This window comes from Drosophila suzukii, chromosome 3 (assembly GCF_043229965.1).
Source record: "Drosophila suzukii chromosome 3, CBGP_Dsuzu_IsoJpt1.0, whole genome shotgun sequence".
NCBI lineage: Eukaryota > Metazoa > Arthropoda > Insecta > Diptera > Drosophilidae > Drosophila > Drosophila suzukii.
Genome location: NC_092082.1, coordinates 32689062 through 32714043, shown reverse-complemented (window position 1 = coordinate 32714043; position 24982 = coordinate 32689062). Strand labels below are relative to the sequence as shown.

General features: G+C 39.4%; 1 long non-coding RNA gene across 2 annotated transcripts; it reads left to right on the top strand.

Moving 5' to 3' along the window:
* The first annotated feature begins 23460 nt into the window (after positions 1-23460).
* On the top strand, positions 23461-24659 carry LOC118878965 (uncharacterized). 2 transcript variants are annotated; one of them, XR_005015479.3, is made up of 4 exons: positions 23461-23602; positions 23690-23757; positions 23857-24451; positions 24504-24659. It is a non-coding gene; the product is annotated as an uncharacterized lncRNA (long non-coding RNA). The 2 variants fall into 2 exon arrangements; XR_011604079.1 differs by lacking the exon at positions 23690-23757 and having other exon boundaries at positions 23463-23602.
* Positions 24660-24982: the final 323 nt, after the last annotated feature.

The following is a 24982-nucleotide window of genomic DNA, read 5'->3' as shown; positions in this document are numbered from 1 at the left end:
AATGTAACTTCTCTAAAGATTATCTTCCTTCTTCTTCTGCCCACCGCTATCGCCAACGAATGTGTAAAACTTAATCTCTGTATCAATTATTTTAAATAGAACTATTATTCACTACTCAAGCTAAATTACAACAATGATTTCTCTGTACTCTAGAAGATTATTATAGAATTCAAAAAACCACTTAAAGACAATTTTATAAATTTCAAGAGAAATCGTTGCATTTTCACAATAGAGATAGACAAAATAAGAACTATCACGTTGCTGAAACGAACTTGCGCTGCGTAAGAAGCTTAGGAATCTGCACGCCAAGTCTCAACAGCCTAGCTCCCATAGTTTCCGAGATCTCAGCGTTCATCCGGACGGACAGACAGACGGACAGACGGACATGGCTAGATCGACTCGGCTAGGGATCCTGATCAAGAATATATATACTTTATGGGGTCGGAAACGCTTCCTTCTGCCTGTTACATACTTTCCGACGAATCTAGTATACCCTTTTAATCTACGAGTAACGGGTATAAAAACAAGTAGTTAAGGAAAATCTCCTTAATGCTGTTATTATAAATAACAGAAATCGTACAATTCATAAAGATAATATTAAATTAGTTTCAAATTACAAATAATGATTTCAATAATGTACGTATTATTGTTGGTAGCTACAGCCAAATCCGAAATAATGGATTACACGAACCATGATTTCCTTCTTTACAAGGATATCAAAGATGTTCTTATTAATTAATCATACGCAATATAAGTCTTTACAGAGATATAATTAATCTTGAAACAGAATTTCTAAAGAAACACGACAGCGAGAATTTTTCTTGGGAAATATACCACGACTTAAAAATTGTCAAAACACTTATCTCTCAAATAATACCCAGTAGATCGAAAAGAGGCATAAATGAAATAGGCACTATTTGGAAATGGATACACAGTCCAAAATATAATCGAAATAATAAGAACAATGTAATGTCTAATTTTTGGACATAAATATTTAATAATTATTGTACACTTAACCCAGAAGGTTCTTGTTTCCCCAGATAACTATATGGAGGAAAATCGTTTTGTAAAGAAATCCGAGAAAAAAATAAAAGTGTAGATGTAATACAAGATGGAGCCATTTTTGTAAATGGAGAAAATAAAGTTAATCACACTCATTTAAATGGGTCATGTTTAATGACTTTTAATGGCACATCTAAAATGAATAATATATCGTACACCAATGTAGACAATAAGATATTGGAACACAGCACCGCTCAAAAATATACAGAATTTTTAGTAACCGAATATATTATATCTTATGATTCAGAACTCTCATTCGATAATATTAACATACTAAATTCATTTATTCAAAGTAAACAAACTCAAATTCCGTTTACGATATATATTTAATTATTATGGTTATAATCAAATTCAGAAAATTTTTAATATTCAAACCATGGCAAATTGAACCAGAGAGCAATATTTCCGATAATGAAATAAATAATATCCCCTAGAAGAAAATATCATTGTCGAATTAACCAATCAGTTACATTCAATATACCCATCAGTTCCAATGAATCGGGACGAATGGGGGGAGTTATATGACACACTATTTAGGGGCTCTTACCCAATTTATAAACAACTTTGAGCAGTGAGCTAATTTCCAAATAACTCTGACAGACCCGTGATAAATTCATGATCAGCTATTTCTGTCAATAAAATCATTCTCACCCAGATTAGTTTCACGCAGTCCGTATCAAACGGATGCTGTAAACATCCAAGCCGATATTGTAAACATCTGAGTCCCAAGCGATCCCTAAAGTCCGCTAATGTAAGCACCAATTTCCGGCCATGTTTGGACTTCAAATTTAATTGGCAAATTGCATCATCCTATTTTCCGACTCTCTTGAGTCATTCTCTTTATGAATTTTTGGGGATGAAGCTCTTAAGCCGAGGTTTAGTTATTGATCATTGAACTAGAGAGCAGGCAGTCCGTTTTTGAGATCCGAATCGAGCAGTTGATAAAATCGAGTGAAAGTAAGAGCAGTGAATAAAATAAGTTCGACCTATTGAAAAATTGTAATAGTGAATAAGTGTTTATAAAAAAAAAGAAATGTTTTTAATTAATTCACTAGTGAGAAACGTAATTAATAAAAATTCTAAAACAAAGCTTTAAAATAAATGCTAAAACAGTTGAAAGTGAAAAAGGAATTTCGCGCGGCCGAAAACCCGATACAACCGACGAACATATAAGGCCAGTGTTGATAAAAATAAGGTGGAAATTAATAAATGCAATAATCCGCTTAAACTCTATACAACCGGCAAAAAATTAAAAACTTCGTGTTGATAAAAAAAAAACTAAGGGGGAAAATAATTAATGAAATAATCCCCTTAAATCTCAAATTACAAAACAGTGATCGTGCCATAAATTCACTGCCCGGACAATATAAAAATTAAAAAGTGACAAAAAAATGTATCGAAAAAAATAGCCATCGGAAAAAACAATTTAATTAAAAAAATATTTGTAATACATAAATTAACAACAAATCTTTAAAACCATCAACAAAAAACATTCAATGAAAAAGGCTGATGGGCAATCCCTCGCCAAAAACAACATTGAAAAAGAAGGAAGACCCCAAGTTAAAAAATGAAAACCAAAAAAAATAGGAAGACCCCAAATTAAAATCTGAAAACCAAAAAAGGAGGGACGGCCCCACGCAGGATCATCAACCAAGAGAAGGGCGAGCTATTGATCTGGCAAATCTTATAATTGAAGCCGCCATGCGTGCGTTCACATGAAAAGTTTATTTGCAATTAACATAAAAGGAGAATACAATTATCATACATTGTCGATGCTCCATCTTCGTAAGAGCGAGATGGCACTAAAGAACATGCCAGCATTGCCGGAGTTCTATAAACGCATGTTATTGGCTACACCCTTCCTCAATGCTTTTGCATTTTTGGTCAACATATCAGCAATCATTTCATTAGTACATTTATACTTTAACAAATTTTGACCTTCCTTGACAACTTGTCTTACAAAATGATAGCGTATATCAATATGTTTTGTTGTGGAATGATGAACTGGATTCTTGGCAGAGCTTCGGAACTCAAATTGTCACCGTACAGGACGATTGTTTATCATTTGTTTATCAGTCTGCGCATCAAAATGGCCTCCTTGCAAGCCGAAGATAGCGCCATATACTCCGCTTCGGTACTGTTAAGGGCGACACTTCGCTGCTTTTCAGATCGCCAAGAAATTAGACCTCCAGCTAGGAAGTAGATGTACCCGGTATATGACTTCCTGTCGACTTTGTCACCGGCCCAATCCGCGTCTACGTATTCAAGAAAGGGTTGACCACACTGCCTGTAGTGTAGCTTCATGTCCACTGTTGATGCCATATACGTTAATACATGCTTGATACCGGCCAGATGTTCGGTATGAAGATCCTGATTCCGTTGAGCCAGTTTGGAAACGGAATGCGAAATGTCCGGCCTGGTTGTAAGTGCAAGCCACATTAGCTCGCCAACAGCAGGCTGGTATAGAGTTGGATCAATCTTTTTGCACTGATTGCTAGTGCAAGCTACCTGGTATCCTGCATTCAGTGGTGTGGCAGCTTGTCTGCAATTTTCAATGCCGTGTGCATGCAGTAGATCCTTTATATACTGCGAATGTCCCAGGGAAATTGCTACTAGCTCTCCCTCACGCTCTATCTCCATGCCCAAGAAAAGGCTAAGTGAGCCTTTGTCCACGCATTCGAACGACTTCGAGATGCTCGATTTGATTCTGAGCAGATCCTCTTTTGACTGACAGGTTACCAGGATGTCATCAACGTATACAAGAATTAGCGAGAGGCTTCCATTTCCAGTCTGCTTGTAAAGACATGGTTCGTTCTCACAAGCAATGAAGCCGAGTTTAACCAGGGTACTGTCACGCATGGAATTATATTCCCTTCCTGACTGCTTTAATCCGTATATCGCCTTCTTGAGAAGCAAACTTTTTTCAGGGCGACTCTGACCGATATATCACCTCACTAAGGTCGCTGCTTAAGTACGCTGTACATACGTCCATCTGATGCAGATACAGACCGAGCTCTGCTGCTAAGGCCAAAATAAAACGCACACTCTCTAGCCTGCAAACTGGAGAGAAAGTCTCTTGATAGTTAACGCCGTACTGCTGGGAGCATCCTTTTGCAACCAGACGTGCCTTGAAACGCTCTATTTGGTCATCCTTGTCGCGCTTGACGTTGAATACCCATTTGTATCCGATCGCACGCTGATTTCTTGGTAAATCTGCAATCTGCCAGGTCTGGTTTGTGAGAAGAACATCATATTCCCTTTGCATAGCATCACGCCATTCGGATGCATACGGACTGCTCATAGCAGAAATAACCTAAAGAACCTAGGATGTTGTACTGCGCTGTTGTTATACTGTACGATGCTGATGCACTTCTTTTAGCTTTTCCCATGCTTCTGACGAAGATTGAAAATTTTTTATGTAGGTCAACTGCGATGTTTTTACACTTAATGTAATTGTCGCCAAAGCCTTTTGGTCTTGAGCACTCCAATCGACGCCTTCAGGAGCATTTGTAGCATTCAATTTTCCGGACGTTACACTCCACAACCCAGAATGCACCAACACAGATGCGATGTATGCTCCATGAATCATAGTTATTGTCTTCTAACTTATCTATTTGATATAGACCACTCATATTTGTCTTTTGAGTTACACAATGGTCCTAGCTTTTAAGCACTCTTCCGATTTTACCGTGCCTGGGCCCATAACCTAATGATCTGGCAAATCTTATAATTGAAGCCGCCGTGCGTGCGTTCACATGAAGAGTTTATTTGCAACTAACATAAAAGGAGAATACTACTACTAACAGAATACACTAAAGTACATGCCAGCATTGTCAGAGTTCTATAAATGCATTTTATTTTCTACACGACCTCAAATGGATCAGAAAACAAGGAGAAGAATAATAAGGAGGACGATTCGTGAGCAATACTATCTTTTTATTATTATTATATAAGAAATTTGTAAAAAAAGAAATAAAGAAACAAAGTGGAAGAATTATTTTCTGATTTTGAAAAAATTATTACAATGTCAGAGCCTTAACTTCTTTAACCCGTCTGAAAAATACGTTTTCTCAAGGTCTGCAAAATAAGCCTCTGTGGTGGCGATGACCTCCTCCTCCACAAATTTCTATCCAGCGAGTGACTTTTTCAAGTTTGGAAACAAAAAGAAGTCACACGGGGCCAAATCTGGAGAACATGGTGGATGGGGTAGCAGTTCGTAGCCCAATTCGACCAGTTTGGCCTTGGCGAGGGCGGAAGTGTGAGCCGGTGCGTTGTCATGTTGGAAGAGCACTTTTTTCTTCGCCAAATGGGGTCGTATTTTCTGCAATTCGGCGGCGAATCGGCCCAATAATTCGGCATAGTACAGCCCTGTGACCATTTTTCCCTTATCCAGGTAGTCGATGTAGATCACAACTTGTGAATCCCAAAAAACGGTGGCCATCACCTTTCCGGCCGATGGGACAGTCTTCGCCTTCTTCGGAGCAGGTTCGCCGGGTGAAGTCCACTGTTTCGACTGTTTGATGGTTTCTGGTGTGTACCAGTTTATCATGTTTCGTCGACGGTCACGAAACGACGCAGAAACTCCTTTGGATTGCGTTTAAACAGCGTCAAACACTGCTCTGAAGTGGTCTCACGGTTGCGTTTGTTGTTCGGAGTGAGCAAACGCGGCACCCATCGCGCCGACAGCTTTCTCATGCCCAAAATTTCATGCAGGATATGACCCACGCGGTCTCTTGAAGTGCGACCACGTTGAAACTCGTTAAACGAGTTTTTGAGGGTCGCCATCGAAGGAGAAGAGTCACCATACACCTCATTCAAGCGCTCTTTGATTTCGCTGCGCGATTTCCCTTCCAAAAACAAGAATCGAATCACAGACCGATATTGCTCTTTCTCCATTTTTCTACAATCCGCGGGCACGCAGTCAAAACAAAACTACGAGTCCGTTTCGGTTGAAATTTCGACAGTAGCCGTCTACGAGAATGTACTACACGATAGTAAATTGCTCTTGCGATAGTGACGCCATCGGGCGGTGAGGCTAAGTACTTATCGGACTACCCTCGTAGTTTCTCAATAACCAGCGGAGTTTCTATAATAACCAGCGGAACAATAATAATTTAATGTTTAACCAAGACAACCAGAACAGAAATACTTGTGATTATTATAATCAGAATAAAAATAATTGTTGGAAACAGGGTAGATTCAATAATAACCAACAAAATCAGTGGAACACTTATTGGCAGCCACAAAATAAGCCAGAACCAATGAAGATAGACGAGTCTATCCAGGTTCAGAATAGGGCTAACAACGGCTATAATCAAAGCTATAATAAATATCAAAATAATACTTATAGCCAGAAGAAGTGGGATCAAATTAAGACTAAATAATATTGAGGAGGACCACTTTTTACACAAAAGTCAGGAGTAGGCTTATTAAGTAGAGTATCATTAGAAATGACACGAAAATAAATAAAAAATTAAAAACAATTATTGACACTGGGGCAACCTTGTGTTTATTAGAACAGGAACTTATAAAAATAAGAATGAGCTTCCTATATATAAAAGAGTATTCACAGTGAATGGATATTCAATAATTAAGTATTATCACATGATAACTATTTTCGATACGCGATATACTTTTTATGAAATAGAAGGACTAGACTCACATTTACTGGTCGGCTATAACCTATTGAAAAAAAAGGAGCTCTAATCGATACAGCTAAGGGAGTTATTAAATATAATGGAAAAGAAGAAAAATTAAAATATGATAGCGAAGACATTTTAAACCAACTTTCTTTAACAGAAGAAAACATCATTCTCCCAGTAATGGAATTTATATAAAAAAAATACTTTGATGAAAAAGCTCAAATCAGATTCGAATCTGAAATGGGTAATCAAAGCAAATTTAGTTAGGGATTTACAATTCCTGAACACGCCGTCGTTGTAATATCCGACAAAATAAAAGTTTGGGAATTACAAATCCTGAACGCGCCGTCGTTGAAGAATCCGACACAAATAAAAGTTTGGAATTTAAAAATTCTGAACAAACTGTCGTTGAAATATCTCACAATCAAAAAAAAAACAACATAAAAATATCATCTGCAGATCAATGAAAAGATCTGAGGAACGAAATATTTAATGTTATCATTGAAAAACATTCAAAAACAAAGATGCAGATTACCTTTAGGACAGATATTCGCGGTGAAATAAGCACCGTAAATGATAGGGCCACTTACAGCAAACAATACCCTTATGCTTTATCAGCTTCAGATTTTGTAAATTCTGAAATAAGTCGAATGTTAAAAGAAGAAATTATAAGGCCAAGTAGAATTACATTTCCCCTGTACTAGTGGTACCAAAAAAGGGTTTCAATGAAGATGGAACTCCAAAGCTCAGACTCGTAATAGATTATAAAAAACTGTATGAAAATACTATACTTGATAGGTATCCATTGCAGGACCCTTCTCTGATTTGATCAAATCTTGAAAAAGCCAAATACTTTTCAACAATTAACTTGGAATCTGAATTTCATCAGATTCTCCTGAATGAACCAGACATACAGAAAATCTCATTTTCAGTAAACAATGGGAAAAGGAATTCCTAAGAATGCCTTTCGTCGATGATTTAATACAAAATAATAACGATCAGTTCGTTAGTAATTCTAAAATATTTCAAGATATAAAATCTTTATCTGAAGAATTCAAAACACCCTTTGAGGATCAAGAAATTCCACTTAGAAAATATTGTCTGCGCTTGCTTACTTACGACCTTATGAATTTAATGGACACAGTTACACTCGCCAAAATTGATGTATTTAATACTAAACAATGATGATATACAAGAAATTTATAAACACGAAAATAGACTGGTAATTATAACAGACATTTTAGATATATCTGAATTTAAAATCGCTTTGCACCAAAATCTTATTATAATTTACATTAAATAAGCTATTTTACCGATCGTTGTGATGTTTACAATTCAAGATACACTTCACTTACTGATGTAAAATTATTAATTGCTAATCACAAAATGTAGAACTAAGTACTATATAATGTCTAATTTTAAGACTTTTTAATAATTTTAATTATTGCACACTTAAACCAGAAGTTTCTTGTTTCACCAGATTATTAAATGGAGGAAAATCGTTTTGTAAAGAAATTCTAGAAAAAAAATAAAAATGTAGATGTAATCCAAGATGGAGCCATTTTTGTAAATGGAGAAAATAAAGTTAATGACACTCATTTAAATGGGTCATATTTAATAATTTTAAATGGCACATCTAAAATAAATAATATATCCTACACCAATGTAGACAGTAAGATATTGGAACACAGCACCGCTCAAAAATATACAGATTTTTTAGTATCCGAATATATTATATCTAGTGATTCGGAACTCTCATTCGATAATATCAACATACGTAATCCATTTATTCAAATTAAACAAACTCAAATTCCATTTACGTAATATATTTACATATTATGGTTATAATCAAATTCAGAAAATTTTAAATAATCAAACCATGGAAAATTTAACCAGAGAGCAATATTTCCGATAATGAAATAAATAATAAGAATTAACCAATTAATTACATTAAATATACCAATCAGTTCCAAAGAATCGGGACTATTCAATTCAGAATGGGGGGAGGTTTTTGACACATAATTTAGGGGCTCTTACCCAATTTATAAACAACTTCGAGCCGAGAGCTAATTTCAAAATAACTCTGACAGACCCGAGATAAATCCGTGGTCAGCTATTTCTTTCAACCAGACCTCCAATTCATTCCCACCCAGATAAGTTTCACGCAGTCCACATCTAACGGATTCTGTAAACTTCCATGCGGATATTGTAAACATCGGAGTCCCAAGCGAGTCCCGAGTCCCCCAACGTGAACAAATAGATCCCCAAAGCGATCCCTAAATTTTTTTAAATTAATTCTCTTGTGAGAAACGTAATTTGCATGTTGAACCCACCCAAACAGTCGAGCCGGAAGAGCAAGCGCGTCTCCGAACATCTGTTATCAACGAAAAATGACCCATGTAATGACCCAAACTATAGATAAAAGCCAAACAGCTAGTGGGATGGCTCGGAGGGCGCCTAGCTGAAGGCTATCGAACGGGTCGCAGGTTGCGGATAGCGAGCGCCCTGGTTCTTCTGGGTAGCTACGAATAAGCGTGGAAGTTGGACACGGCCCGGCTACCGCCAAGCCCCCAACATTAAGCGTAAATAAGTAGCCCCGGACAGTAAGCGGGTATCTGCGCCGTAGCAGTACCGACGTCGCGCTTGTGCTGCCGCCTGCGACAAATAGCTCACACATACCCCCCTTCCCACACGTTTTGAGCCTACCTACCTGGCCCGAGTCAACAAAAAACTCAGTCTCAAACGGTGAGCTCAGGGAAGTGGCGACCGCCTGTTCTTATTCAGCTTTACCCGGGTACAACGGATCTCTGCCCGGTTGGACCTGTCCCTTCTCCGCAGCTCGTGATAACAGCACCAAAAAAGAGCCCGACACTCTCAAAAACTCGAAAGTCGTAACCAACGACGACAGGAAGAGCGAGATCACGGCTCCGAAACCCCTAGTCCATGTGACGTCGACCCCTGCCAAGGCCAGCGAATAACGCAGCCGTCTAAGCCAAACTCACCATTAAGACAAGTCCAAGCCTCTTGTGACCGCCTGGTTACCAGTAGAAAAAATTTAAAATTCGGATGAGGCGTTTTTTTTAATATATGTCTTGTGATGGTGATTCTCGCGCTGATCCTTCTTGTCGTCTCCTGCTCTCAGTGGCCAGTGTTGTTCACTCAAGTTCTGACTCTCTCCTGGTACAGTTAATCCTCGGCTTCTCCTTTTCGATCTCTGTAAACGGCACCACACCAGAGTCCGAAGTCCGCGGTTTTACCGTTCGCCCTTTGCGCACGACACCACACTGGGGTCCACAGTGCGCCGATCTACTGTTATCCCTTCGCTCACGGCACGCTGGCGCTCTTTCGTCTCTCTCGGCTCCTTCTCTCCAAACTCTCTGTCCTCGTACTCTTCAAACTTTCTTCCCTCGTACTCTTCAAGCACTCTTTCCTCTTACTCTCCAAACTCTCTTTCCTCGCGCTCTTTAAACTTTCTTCAACTGTATTCTTCAAACTCTCTCTAACTATATTCCACAAACTCTCTTCCAGCAGTGCCGTTACTATACACATTCAATGCGTAATTAGAAATTGGCAGGCCTCCGTAAACTTGATCTTCGCTTCGTTGTTCAATTGATTTTGAAAATAAAATAATGTCATCCATATAAACATGAAACATTTTACCGACTTTTTCTCTTAAAATTACATGCATTGCTCTTTGGAATATTCTGGGGGTGTTTGTTAACCCAAAAGGAATTCTCATTAATTCGTATTTTCCATTATTTAGTAAGAATGATGTTTTCGGAATGTCATGTTCATTTATGAAATCCAGATTCCAAATCAATTTTGGAAAAGTATTTAGCTTTTCCAAGATTTTACAAAATCACCGAAGAGTACTGCATTGGGTATTTATCAGGTATAGTATTTGCATTAGGTTTTTTATAATCTATCACAAGTCTGAGTTTTGGAGTTCAATCCTCGTTGAAACCCTTTTTTGGTACCACTAGCACAGGGCAAATATAAGGACTTCTACGCGGCCTTATAATTTCTTCTTTTACCATTCGACTAGTTTCAGGGCTTACATTATCTGAAGCTCATAGGGCATAAGGATTTAATTTGTTTTTTTTTATATTTCACCACGTATATTTGTCCTTAAAGGTACCTGCTTATTTACTTTTGAATGCTCCTCATTGATAATATTTAAAATTTTATTCTCCAAATCTTTCCTTTGATCTGCGGATGATATTTTTATATTGTTACTTGCTCGTCGGATAATTCAACGACGGCGTGTTCAGGATTTTTGGTTCTCAAACCTTCACTTTTGAAGCGTAAAGAGGTAGCCCCGGACAGTCACCGGGTATCTGCTCCGTAGCAGTACCGACGTCGCGCTTGTGCTGCCGCCTCCGACAAATAGCTCACACATACCCCCTTCCCACACACTTTGAACCTACCTCTTCCCTACCCACACAACTCATCTCACTGGAATGAGGTGTCATTCGAACCAAGGCCAGCGAACAACGCAGCAGGCTAAGCCCAGCTCACCACAACGACAAGCCCAAGCCTTCCACCAGCGTAGGTGTGGCTAACCAGCTACACCAGCATGAGGGGATCGCCAAAGCCGGTCTCGTGGTGAGTACCAGGGCAAAAGAGTTCAAGAGGGTACCACCTAACCAGGCAGGACCTCTTGATCGCAAGAAAGTTTTTCGGATCCTCAAGCGTCAAAATTGGATTACCTAAAAATCCAAGAGGACATAGCCTGGGCAAAGGCGGTAATCCCAGACTTTGACATCGCTGTGACCACCAGCAACAGCAACAAGCGAGAAAGGTCGATGGAGACAGCTCAACCAGCGAGCAAGAAGGCTAAAGTAACCAACCGCGGCACATGGTCGAGATCCTTTGCTGAGGTAGTAAAGGATCGGAAGATCATTGGAGTCATCGACCAGAGCGATGAAGGCGGTAGGATCGCAAGGAAGCAATGGGGTCTGGTTAGACGGGCCTTTACGTCAGTGGCCTTAAAAGTGCTGCTCCACAACCCGATTGCACAGATGCAGGGTGGTACCAGGGCAATGTAAAGTTGATCGCCTGTGAAGACGAGAGGTCGGCAGCACTTTATAAGGCTGCCATTAACAAAGTCGGCGAGGTCTACCCAGGGGCCAAGCTGGCAATTTGCGAGGCCGCAGACATCCCGTCTCGACCGAGAGCGAGAGTGTGGCTGCCGTCAGAACCCTCGAAACCAGAGGCTATACTCAGCCTGCTGAGCAGGTTCAATCCGAAACTTCCAACAGACGGTTTGAAGGTGGTCAAGGTGGAAAGAACCAAGCGCGTTACCATGAACGTGGTTATCCTCCTGAACCAGGCCTGCTTGGAACCCCTCGCAGCCCAACAAAACCGTGTGAACTACGGGTTCGATAAGGTGCAACTGCGCATCTATGACACGGATAAGCTACCGGCAGACAACCTGGCTGCCTGTGCGTCGTACGAACCCCCGAGCGACGACGAATTGGAGCATGAGGAGGCCACCCTCACCGGCTACGTGTCAACCGACTCGGAGCTGACAGAGAGCCTCAAGCAGCTGTGCACACAGGACACAACCCGACCAGAGCGTACTGTCCTCCAGGACATAGCGGAGGAAGCGTACGGTACTCAGCCCGACCACGGTCCCAAAGATGTTGCAGTTTCTGCAGATTAACCTGCACCACAGCAAGGCAGCATCCGCTGCCCTCCTCACCCGCCTGGCAACAGGCAACATAGACGTAGTCCTTATTCAAGAGCCATGGATTGTTGGTAACTACATCTGTGGCTTATCAACCCCCCTATACAAGCTATTTTACACCAAGGATAAGGGTAAAACCAGAACCTGCATTCTTACAAAGACACACTTTAACACATTTCTTACTCCACAGTTTAGCGAAGGCGACCTCACCACGGTCAGACTGAAGCTAAACGAAAACACACATCACACCATAGCATCATTCTATCTGGCTCACGACTACGAAGGGCTACTACCAAACATCACCACACAACAACTCATACATACTCACTCATCTAAGGAACTCATCCTGGGTGGGGACGCCAACTCACATCACACACAATGGGGAAGTACAAACACAAACGAAAAGGGTGAGTTACTCTACGACTATCTCCTTCAATCAAATCTACTCATCTGCAACAAAGGTAATGACCCAACTTTCATCACTAGAAATAGGAGGAAAGTCTTAGACATCACACTAATATCTGATCCCCTACTTAACCAGCTAGAAGCGTGGAGGGTGGGGATCGAGCACTCATTCTCAGACCACCGTTACATAGAATTTACAATAACTCTAGACTGTCCTCCCGCCGAGAACATTACTAATCTAAGATAAAACAACTGGGGATACTACAAAAATCTCCTCAACAGGAACCTACACGATCCACCGACGCACGTACGAAACGGTCAAGAATTAGATAACCTAGTTAACACCTTTACTGATATCTGCTGTGAGGCCTTAAAAAGGGTTTGACCAAGCAGAACAGTCAAAGTAAAGCACAAACCCCCATGGTGGAACACAGCCCTGGCGAACCTTAAGAGAGAGCGAAGAACTTACTTTACAACATTATCGAATCTTCCTGGAACTTATACCATACAAAACTAAGCCTATTCAAAAAGGAAACAAGAATATCAATACGAAGAGCATGGGCTTATTTCTGTAGTAGCAAAGAATCTACTGCGGAGGCATCCAGACTACCTAAAAACCAATGCTGACAGCTGGACGGAAAACAGTCAGGAAACCCATGATCTACTGTTAGACACCCACTTCCCTAAAAACACCCAAGTAGTGGAGGACCTCTACATAGAGGAGAACCTTGACGACCAGAGTATAGACAACATCTCGAACCCTGACCGCATTAAGTGGGGTATTAACTCTTTTAAGCTCTTCAAATCCCCCGGCCCGGACGGGTTCTTCCCGGCCCAGCTACAACGGACACTAGATATATCCCTAACCTGGCTGACAGCCATCTTCCACGGCTGCCTTGCTCTAAACCATATTCCAACAAAGTGGCTGGACGTTAAAGTAATTTTTATACCGAAAGCCGGCAAACCCTCCCACACCAACCCAAAGGACCTCCGCCCGATAAGTCTCCCTTCCTTCTTGTTGATGACCCTGGAAAGGCTAATTGACATCCATATCTGGCTAACCATCAACCCAAGCCTACTCTCTGACGCACAGCACGCGGACCGTAAGGGCAGATCAACAGATACAGATAGACAGCCCTATCCACCCTCGCTAGGTGGGCGGCTGTCTGTGGACTGGGAATTAACCCAGAAAAGACCGACTAGTTCTTTTTACAAGGAAGTATAATGTTCCAAATCTAATTTTCCCAAAACGCGCCTAACCCTTAGCAATTAAGCAAGGCCGTGAGTTCACTGGCTATTCACTGCAATAGTCAGACCCATTCTCCTCTACGGAAACATCGTATGGTGGCCTTCCCTAGAAAAGAATTGTAACCTCCGAATCCATCATATGATCCAAAGAAGCGCTGAACTCTGCATCAGTGGGGCGCTCCGCACCACCGCCACTGAAGCACTAAACACAACTCTCGACCTCTAACCCCTGGACCTACTTGCCAAAAGCTGGGCGTCTGCAACAGCGCTGAGGCTCCGCGAAGCAGCGGCATGGACAGCAGGCTCTACGGGTAACTCCAGTATCCTAACAAAACATACATCCTTACCACATAGTACAGACTACGTTCCACCCATAGTTAACTTCGAAAGAAGATACAAGATCTTCATACCCACCCGTACAGACTGGGACAACCTCCTACACAAATTCGAAAACGCTGTCAACATATACACAGACGGCTCCAAGCTTAACTGCCAAACAGGTGGGGGAGTCTTCTCTCCCGAACTAGACATAAAAGTCTCATTCCGCCTACCAGACCACTGTAGTGTTTTCCAAGCGTAAGTCATGGGAATTCAGGAAGCCATGGCCCACCTGGGCACATCAGACCATCACGACATAGACATTTTCATCTTCTCGGATAGGTAAGCAGCCCTCAGGGCCCACTCCTACACCAGAAACTCAAAAACAATCTCTGAATGCCGCAAATCTCTTAACGAGATGGCCACTCATCTGAGAATCAACCGCATCTGGGTGCCTGGACAACTTAATATTGAGCGCAATATATAGCAGGCGAGCTAGCATGGCAAGGGACAACCGCCGACATCCTTCGCGATAAGGACACGGTGGGTATGCCCATGGCTACCTGTAAGCTCCATCTCAGGCAGAGACTGCACACACTTTCCAACAACCGTTGGAACTCAATCTCAACATGGCACAGTTCTAGATTCACATAGCCAAACTACAACTCGAAAAGAACAAAAACTCTCTTACAATGTAGCAGGGAGGACATCTCCACTCTCCTAAATGCCCTCACGGGCCACTGCCCTATAAAGACTCATGCGCACAGGCTGGGACTCAGTAACCAAGACTTCTGCCGCAGCTGCAAACAGATAGACGAAGAGAAGAGCATCGAACGCCTCCAATGCTTCTGCCTAGCGCATAACCTAAAGGCTTTCAAACCCTAGGTAGCTACACACTTCCGAACCTTGCGGCCATTCAAGGCGTAAGCATTCAAAAACTCTTATGCTTCCTAAGAAGAACAAAATACTTTGCGAAAGCAAATAACCCATGAGCTAGGGATCTGCTCAGAGATCACGTGGTATCACAAGGGGCCCAGTGTGGCCTAAGTGTGGGGATTAGTATCTAATCTCCAACCACTCCTACCTAACCAAACCTATAGATAAAAAACTCAGCAAAGAAATACCTACCCTGCCAAATGAGTGATTTCAAAGAATGAAATTTGTGTCACACAAGGGTTGACCTTAGTCCTAACCTTAAATTTAACTACCTCAAGTCAGTATAAAAAAACGAAGTCAGAAGTCTCGCTTATAACTGTGTTCTGTTTAAAATTATAAAGTTGTTCACCCAGAAAAAAAAGAACGAAGGAAATCCTTAACATTTCTTATGATTTGAGAACAATCCGTTTGCTATGTTGCGCTCATAACAAAAACGATCGCAACGGGGTCAAACGGGTCACTGAAAAATGCCTTGACCGAGTGTTTGAGTGTTGAGAATTGTTAACCAAGCGGTCTGAGAACAAAAAAACATTTTTCATTGGTTATATAAATAGGCTTATAGATCTACCACTTATAGAATTCTACAAGGAAATTAAAATATTTATTGACTTTATTTCGCTATGAATTCTTATTCGTGCTCCGAGTGCAATGCTGAAGTTACAACAGCGCAGCTTCGCGGTTTTGATGCGGTTCGTTGCTCATCGCTTTGTCGTAGTACTTTTCACAGTGCATGTGTTGATCTCCCAGAGGATGCTAGTAGATTATTAACAAATATGCCGAATCTTCTCTGGCAGTGTGATAGCTGTGTTGTGAGTGAAAAGTGAAAAGTCTATATATGGATTTAAACTCTATGTTTCTGAAGGCTTTTTCCAATTCTACCATTGACATATCAATGTAAGTCATCGTAAAAAAGTGGTGAAACTATTGCCTCCAGCTTCTGCAATTGGTCGTCAAGCAAACCATGCAGACCTGCTCCCCTCGCACCAGTTTCTACTGCCGCCAGGATCCATGCAAAGAATCACAGGAACAAGAGGCAAATAGTTGGTCAAGCTCCTAGTTGTGAACTGCTCGAAGTTGTGCCGAGCAATAGCTTCCTTCATATTGATATATTCAGAGCGCACGTAAAATCTGATTCTGTGTGTGAGTATGTGGCAAATAAGCTAGGTGTAGATACCGCCACCATAATTTGCAAGCCTTTAGTCAAAAATGGTGTAGATGTTGCTACATTGGAAATCGTCAATTTTAAATGAGAAATACCTGAGCAGTACTTTCAGACTGTAATTAGTGATGCGTTCTGGCCCAAAGTCAGTCGATTCATCCACAGGGATAGGCCGATTGTTGATGGGAACGTACTGGATGTGCACATTCATCATACATCGGACTCAAAAACCCCTTAATAATCGGAAATCAAAAACATCATCAGCTGGATTCTTGGTTTTTTGTTTTGTCTAACGTTCATCAAACGCTCACTGGATAGGCTTTGTCACCAGATTCCATAAAGATTCCCGCTCTAAGCGCGCTCTTCGGAGATGTGCACTCATTACAATCAAAGCAACAACGACTTCAGCTGGAGTTGTCGTTGTTTGTTTCGCCCGAAGTTCGTCAAACGCTCTCTGGCTGCTCTCATCATATTTCATCAAGATTTCCGCTCTAAGTGCGCTCTTCAGAGTTGTGCGCTCATCACCGTCAAACAAACAACAATATCACCTTAAGTTGTCGTTGTCTGTTTCGCACCACGATCGTCAAACGCTCTTTGGAGAGCCGCTCTCATCATATTTCATCAAGATTCCCGCTCTAAGCGCGCTCGTCGGAGTTGTGCGCTAATCACAATCGAATCAACAACAATGTCAGCTGGAGTTGTCGTTGTCTGACTTGTGTTACGTTTGTCTTATGCTCACAAAAACCCAACGGCTGGAGCTTTCGAAATTAGCTTTGAGTGATACTCGTGGTCACAATATCATTGCCTTAACACCGCGCTCCTCTCTGACGCTTTGTTTGTATTTCACATCGACTGCTTTGTGTTGCTCTTCTCGATGGCAGTATTAACAACAACATTGCCCTTCTCTCCTCAACTTGGATAGATATGCTCCTTTAACGGCGACATTACCATCGCTCTTAAGAACTAGTTGCCCTTTACTAAAAGTATCTAGCAAACTTCAGGAATGCATCGATCCTAGTCTGCATGATAAAATTTGTATCAAAATCTCTACATTACTGAAGGTAATCTGCGGGCCTACAGCATTGGGAACGCAAGAAGAAATAATTCCTAGGGCATTGGACTATGTGACTTAAATGCAAGTCCGGAGGTTGCTGATCGTGATATTGTGAGTACGGCCCAACTAAACATTTTTTTTCAAAACATCTTTGGAATGCCGACAATGTATATATAAGTATACTTTGCCACATCCCAATGCGAGTTTGGTGTTATAGCTTTAGTTAAAACTTGACTCAACATAAACTTTTACTCAAATGAATTCTTCGACTCCAAATTGTACCATGTGTTCCGCATAGACAGAGATATCTCGAAAACCCAGTTTGCTATAGGGGGTGGTGTAATTGTTGCTGTTCGCTGCAATTCGCGCTGCTTGTCAATTGGACTTCTCATTAAAGATAGCCTTCTTGACCAAGTTGCAGGGTTGATAATTGGAGAATCGGAAACGCTGCAAATTGTTGTGTCATACATACCACATAATGGTTCATACAAACTTTACAAGGTCCATCTGGAAAACATTACCGATATCTACAATAATCTGCAGGACCATCAACATATCTGTGTGCTTGGAGACTTAAGTCTAATCTTTAACCATCCCTCGTTTGGTCTCAGGATCCGGAGCATCACTCTTCACTGCCAAGCAACGTACATCAACCAAACGAGATTCTTTTCACCGATGATATTTTCAGTATGGGCTTAATACAAGTCAATAATATATTCAATAACTTACATAACATTTTAGACTTTGTATTCTTTAGCGCTGATCTTAACTTTCTTTATAAGCAATTGTGATATCCATCATAGGCCATTGCTACTTGGTATAAACTTTAGCAGTTTTGCGCCTTCAGCTGAATATTCACCTATATTTATTTTCAATGAAACCAGCCTTTGTGCCATCAGAAATGAGATCTCTGCCATTAACTGGGAGTCAGTTTTATCACATGTCAGTTTGGAGTCGTGTTATGACACTTTTTTAGTTGTTATTTTAAACATCATTAAGAACAATGCTCAAGAAAGGGTCCGCAATTCATTTAAGTTGCCTTGGTATACAAATGGTTTGAAAAAGCTTAAAAATCTTCGAAATACATTTTACACAGGATCCTGGTGATTCGACTACACACTTGGACTTACAGCACGAACGACAATTTAAATTTCAAAATAAATTTCTTTACAATCAGTATATAGCGAAAGTTGAGAACGGGCTTCTTCAGTCCCATCCGCTATGTTCCTAGGGAATTTATCTTCGCATTCAAATACAGAAGCTGCCAATCTCTTTGCCTCTTATTTTAAAGCTTAGTTTGAGAAAACAGCAGCCTGGAATGATTCCCAAACACTAAATGCGATCATTCCTCTATTGAATTTAGGTAGTTTAACCGTGCTACAAGAGAATATTAATAGGGCTGTGAAAGACGTTGGTGATTCTTACACTCCGGACTGTGATGGGATTCCGACCTACCTTATGAAACATTGTATAGAGGTGCTATGCGTACCACTAAAAATTCTCTTTGATAAATCACTTTCTAGTGGACACTTTGCGGATAAATGGAGGTCGCATCCGTGACTCCATTTTAAAAATCAGGGCTGAGGAATAACATTGCCTATAGCAAATATCAGTTATATTGATAAACTCTTTGAACGAATTTTTGCCCATAAACTATCGTTTCTTGTAAAAAACATATATAAGCACTGCTAAACATGGTTTTGTAGCAGGTCAGTTAACCACGACTAATCTTACCTTTTGTAGCAACTATTGCATTCATGCCTTTGATATGCGATCTCAGGTTGATGCTACTTACACTGATTTTGCGAAAGCCTTTGACAAAGTTAGCCACAGAGCCCTACTGGCAAAACTGAATTGGAAAAAATCATATTTACACCATCGTCTTTATAGAGTTAATATTAATGGAAAATTCTCGGACTCCTATTTGGCAACCTATGGCATTCCTAAAGGGAGTGCTATGGAACCTATGCTTTTTATCATTTTCATTAATGATGTGAGATTCTGTCTATCTTCAGAGTGTCTACTGTATGCAGATGATTTAAAAATTTGTAAGTTTATTAAAATAGCGACAAACTCACAATTGGTTCAACAAGACTTAGATTCGTTGAGCTCTTAGTGTTGCCGAAATTCACTTCCTCTTAACATAAGCAAGTGCTTCTATGTCACTTACAGTAACTCCGTATACAATTTCGCCATATCCTCTACAACTGCGGCAGGAATCCTTGGATCTAGGTGTGTTGTTTGACTCGAAATTTAAGTTCGCAGCACACTCCGATTACATCATGCCCTGGGCCTATTCTATATTTAGATTTGTGAAACGGATCTAAACTAGAATCTGCGACTCTTATTTGGAACTCCTTCCCTACCACTCATGAAAATTGAATAGAACGACTACTGAAACAATTTCTTAAATTCGCTTTGTTGCAGCTAAGGTTGTTAGACCCTATTCCTTCATGCTACCGGCAATGTAGGCTTGCTCACCTACCATCCGTTGAGCATCGTAGAAGTCTCCTCGCTTTTGCTTCATCTCTGAAATGCTGAATGGTAGTATCGACTGTCCGGAACTACTCTCGAAAGTTGGTTTTCACACTCCGTCTAGACAGCTTCGGAATTTTGGTCCCTTTTTTCTCGAGCTGCGGCGTACAAACTATTTTTTAATTGAGCACCTCCATAGAGCCTTATATGAGTCTAACGCACTTCCAATTGATATGCAATTAGACTGCTTCTCAAGTAAATCAATTCTTAAGCTTAGGTAAGTCAATTATTTTGTAAATTTTAGTACGTAGAATAAGTTGTTGAATTGAACAAGTAGCCAATAAAGGAATTCCGTTGTCAAAATAAATAAATAAAAAAATTAATAAATAAATAAATACTGATTTTTGTTGAGTTAACATTGACTTACCGCGATCTCAATATATGGTTATGTGGGCGGCGTACAGATTTAAGCGTTATGGGCGCATTTGGGAGTTAGAGTGGGCGTGGCATATTTGCGTAATAAACTCGCGCTGCGTACAAGCCTTCGGAATCTAGATCTGCACTCCCAATTCTCTATCTTTGATAGCTTACGAGATATCCACCCTTATACCTACAATTTTTTGAAGTTTGGGGGCGTTAAAATGGTAGGCATTGATGAGAACAATACACTATAGTTAACATTTTAACTCTAGCATTAAAACTGTAGGAACCACTGTGTTGGGCCCTAGAGTGGGAGTGGCACCCTCACGAAACCAACATGCGCTCCGCATGAATCTGTAAATTCTCTCTTGGAAAATATTAAATCAAGATCTGAAGCACTAATGTACTGCAGCCTTTCGTAGTTGTATCCACACTCTAGGAATATATTGCAAAAATAAGTCTCAACTAATAATGGCTTACACATATATATATATAAATATATATATATATCTGCACATATGTTGATTTATAAAAACCTAAAAGCAGGTCAAGCACAACCAAATTGACCTCGTGGTCCGTAAGGAATTGAAGCAAAATTGGATCCTCCATGGTACTTCGTCAAACTAATGCACAAATAAAGTAATTTCGTTAAAATTATACATACTTACCCAGTAATTACATTTATAAACACCTTAAACTTTTCTTTTGTCACTTTTTACACTAAAATTGACGCAGTAAATAAAAGTGGGACCAACGCATACAAAGCGTAATTATACCGTTGTACACAGAATATACACAAAAAGGACGAATTTACAGTCATACTATTTTTTCGAAGACTTTTCGATATTACGTTTGATATGAAATCTTATCGACTTGCTAAGTATTCATATCATTATGATACGGATTCATATTAACATTTGAAGTTGATATGATTTCGTATCAAAATGATCATTTTGATATGAAAAAATTGATATGTGAAAATTGAGGAGACAATATCAAACGGGTATTGTTTCGTTTTTTTCTCTGTGTAGATGTGATTTCGATGGCTGACAAAAACTTTGATTTTAAATCAATACAAGTTAAGAAAGATCTATTAATGGTGAAGAAATAATCAATAATGTATTTATCTATTGAAAAATTGTAATAGTGAATAGGTGATTATAAAAAAAATACATTTTTTAAATTAATTCACTTGTGAGAAACAAAATTGGGGCCCAACGTGGGGCCGTGTGATTAAAAAATGCTAAAACAAAGCTTTAAATTAAATGCTTAAAAAGTTGAAAGTGAAAAAGGAATTTAGCGCGGCCGAAAACCCGATACAACCGACGAATATGTAAAGCCTGTGTTGATAAAAATAAGGTGGAAATTAATAAATTCAATAATCCGCTTAAACTCTATATAACCGGCAAAAAATTAAAAAGTTTGTGTTGATCAAAAAAACTAAGGTAGAAAATAATTAATGAAATAATCCCCTTAAATCTCAAATTAAACAAGGAAGAACGCTATAGTCGAGTACCTCGACTATCAGATACCCGTTACTCAGCTATATGGAGATATGCAAGCAGCAAAGCGAGATTAAAATGCGCCACCTACCGGCGGTATACAGATTTAAGCGTTATGGGCGTTAGAGTGGGCGTGGCAAATTTTTTTTTTGGATCAATCGATAGGTTTCGACGAGACCAATACATTTCAGTTAAAATTTTTTATCTAGCATGAAAATTGTGGGCGTCACAGGTTTTCGCGGTTTGTGGGCGTTAAAGTGGGCGTGGCAAACTTTTTTTTGAGTCAATCGATAGGTATTGATGAGAACAATACATTTCAGTTAAAATTTTTATTCTAGCATCAAAACTGTAGGAGCCACAGTTTTGGGCGGTTTGTGGGCGTGGCACTGTGCCGAAACAAACTTGCGCTGCGTAAGAAGCTCAGGAATCTGCACGCTAAATCTCAATAGCCTAGCTCCCATAGTTTCCGAGATCTCAGCGTTCATCCGGACGGACAGACAGACGGACAGACGGACAGACGGACATGGCTAGATCGACTCGGCTAGTGATCCTGATCAAGAATATATATACTTTGTGGGGTCGGAAACGCTTCCTTCTGCCTGTTACATACTTTCCGACGAATCTAGTATACCCTTTTACTCTACGAGTAACGGGTATAAAAATAGTGATCGTAACATAAATTCACTGCTAGGACAATATAAAAATTAAAAAGTGAAATTTATCGAAAAAATAGACATCGGAAAACACAATTTAATTTAAAAAAAAATGTTTAATACAAAAATTAACAAAAAAATCTTTGAAACCATGAACAAAAAAACATTCAAAGAAAACAGACTCCACATGAATACGCCTCAGGAACATTCAAACCATCCAGCGATAACAAACAACACAATGTTAAATGTAGGAGATTAAATAAAACAAATTAAAAATATTGAATTAAATCCATTAAAGGAGGAGATAGTAAACTTAAGATCGCAGATTTCTCACAAAATTAAAACGGTTGAGGATTATCAGATAGACATTATAGATCCAAATATCAAGTGCGACACATCTTATGAGATCATCAAGTCTGTTAGGGTATATACAGGTAAAGAAGATAAATATGTAAGCTGAAGAGAATCAGCTGAAATAGCAATATGCCAGAGGGAGTAAACGATTTTATTCTGCCTAATCTATATTAAGAAGCAAAATAACGGGAATGACAAACGATGCCTTAACCCGTAATGGTACGGTATTAGATTTCGATGCCATAATGGCCAGACTTGACCTTGTCCTTAGCTACAAACGTCCAATTCATTTTATTGAATTAAGTGTATTGAGTCAGGGAAAATTATCCATAATTGATTATTATATATATATATTAGAAAATTAACTCTACTAATTAATAAAACTAATATGACCAATGCACTATGGGTAAAAAACCCGATTTTGGTGCATAAACCTATTTATTTTCTTAATTAATTTTTATGAATGGCCCATACTAATCGAATCTAGACATCTTCATTTCAAAAAAACCGCCCTCCAAAAATTTTTGGTGGCAACTCTGTAGTGTTGCCACTCCAACAATGTCAGCTGTTCGAGAGGCTTTGCTATGTCGTTAAATTGGTGCGAAAAATTGGCAAACTTTACGTGCTTGTTGTTTTCTGTGAAAAAAAAGTTTAATCAATATGAAAATGGAAATTCCTTGCAAAGGTATTTATTAATGCAAATTAGCTTAAACATTTGATTTTATGTGTCTTGTTGTCCACCTGTGAACTTTTTTTATGTGTATCTTTATAGATTTGAACTAACAATTGTGTTTGTGTTTTGTGGAGTATAGCTTATTAATAGCATTGACTTGCAAAAGAGTAAGAACGAGAAATTAATTACAAAAGTGTCCTTATTGTCATACAACTAACCGTTTTTGCTCATTTTTGCTCCTTTTCGCTAAACTTGCGTTTATGTAGAGACATATGTGTTTGGTCACGGGGCTCTTCTTGCAGTTTGGGAAAGCAACAAACGCTCGCGAGAAGCATTGGAGACTTACATATTCGACAAATTGAATGCCGATCATCAAAATGAAACAATAATAAAAACAATATCAACTAAAATTACTAACTTTATTAATTACATAAATAAACATTTGCCTCGATGCTGCCGAAACATAAAGCGATTTAGACAAAAACACGCTATGTGGCTAGCCGGTAATATGACTATACTTTCTGATAGAAATGAATCCCCACAGAAGAAAGGTGGTCGTCCAAAATTGTCATATGATCATGCCAGAAAATGCAGCCGGGTTGACAATATGTCAGATGTTTTTCACAGAGCTATGGATTCGTCTGATCCCCTTTTATCTAGTTTTTGCTCAACAAAAACCAACCGGATGCCTCTGCCAGCAGAGGTTGTAGATCTTTTGGATTCGCCAATCATATCCCCAGGCACAGAAGACACAGATGAAGAAAATTGTAGCGATGATGTAAGTGACACTTTTGAAATAGAATTAGAGGAAGAGGTACCAGACGATATTGAAAACTAAAAAACGAGGAAAAAATAAAAAGAGTAAGTTAAAATTGTTGAGTTATTAAAAAAAGTTAATCGAATTTTTTTTCAGTGTTCTTCAAATGTAACAATGGATCCCAAATATGTTACCGGTTTTTTTCTATAATGTAACACCAAATAGGATTAAAATTATAATATATAATAATTACTTATTTTAAAATGTATTTTTAACCACTGTGCGGTAGACAAATTAAAAAAAAAACAAAAACCAAAATTTTGTTTAAGTTTAATTATTACACCAAAAAAAGGTTCAAGTCAATATCTTAAAAACTAGAGTTTATGCACCAAAAACGGTTTTTTTGCCCATAGTGCAATGGTATAAACAAAGCGACAACAGCGAAAATGAATGAAAAACATAGGAAGACATCTCTTAGAGTTTTCATTACCGGCCTCATTGGCCAAATTTCAGATGTGAATCCACCTGACCTACAAAATGCAATGGTCATAGTTCAGGAATTAGAAAGCAACAACATGAGGGCTCATTTCGCAAATAGTTTCTTAACTACTCAGAGAAAACATAGTGTGCAAAAC